The 1,114-nt window shown below is 37.2% G+C and overlaps 1 long non-coding RNA gene across 1 annotated transcript; it reads right to left on the minus strand.

The window, feature by feature from the left end:
* On the minus strand, positions 1-933 carry LOC107091959. Its single transcript, XR_001481552.1, has 4 exons — positions 774-933; positions 611-678; positions 165-200; positions 1-83 (listed from the first exon to the last, which is right to left on the minus strand). It is a non-coding gene; the product is annotated as an uncharacterized LOC107091959 (long non-coding RNA).
* Positions 934-1,114: the final 181 nt, after the last annotated feature.

Genomic DNA, 1,114 nt, shown 5'->3' on the forward strand with positions numbered 1-1,114 from the left:
GTCTTTGCCTTCAGCTCCTCTTTAAACCAAGACATCTGGCCATGCAGGGGCTCCTTCTCTTGTTCCATATGCTTCTCCTTGTACTAAACAGATGAAACAACTATGACCAATAGCTCATTTATAAGTTAATATTTATAAAAAACAAAAAACATCTCAGAACTCACCTTAATATTCACTTCTGAAGCTTCAGGTTCCTCCACCTTGTTGGGTTTAAATCCAGAGAAATGTGAGTTTAAGAGGACGAAATGATCAAACACAGACAGGGATTTTGCAACGTCAGCCTCTGCAAAGGGGAGAAGAACTGCTGGCTCACAACCAGCACCTTTTCTCACTGATCCCTTCACAGCAAAGCCTTTTATTAACAGTTTACAACATAATAGGGTGGGTCTTAAACAGAAAACCCTGTAATGATTATCTGGCAGAATGCAGGTCACAAGACAGTGTTAAATGTCATAAGACACAGCAGTGTGACTTCCTCATGACCTACTGGATGCAGGTCATAAAAGTTTATGACCCTCCTGATTAAATCACTGGACAGAAATGTAGCATATTATTTCTTCAATGTTTCATATGCCCACACAATAGTTTTATAATTATAACTCTAACCCACCTTCATCTGCAGAGCCATCTTGGAGGTGTTCACTTCCACTAATTTATCATTCAGCTGCTTCAAGTCATCTAAAAGGGCAAAACAAAAAAACTGGGTATAGTCATGTTCTTTTTTAATAGATAAATAATTAAACAGTGTATAAATCATTCGTTTAAGTCCCTACCATTTAGATATTCTACTTCCAGAGATCTCTTTTCCGGGGTTCTCACGAGTTCCCGCTTTTCTGCCTCCAATTCTTCTTTGACTTTCGAAAGCAAGGTCTAAAGAGAAACAATGAAGGGCTTTACTGCAATATATGGTGGGAGAGGTCAGGGACGATTTGTTAATTAAATTTGAAAGTGTGTTTGAGAGAAAAACAACAGCTGTTTGAAACTTGCATGATACTGTAATAAAATGCAGAAGTTATCCTTTTCATTTCCCTTTTCTCATTGAAAAACCATACAAACGGCATTTAGATGATATTCTGCATAGAAATAAGTGAAATAACTCTAAATTTGATTTTAG

The sequence above is a fragment of the Cyprinodon variegatus genome, unplaced genomic scaffold (genome assembly GCF_000732505.1).
Source record: "Cyprinodon variegatus isolate N-32 unplaced genomic scaffold, C_variegatus-1.0 Scaffold359, whole genome shotgun sequence".
NCBI classification, from domain to species: domain Eukaryota; kingdom Metazoa; phylum Chordata; class Actinopteri; order Cyprinodontiformes; family Cyprinodontidae; genus Cyprinodon; species Cyprinodon variegatus.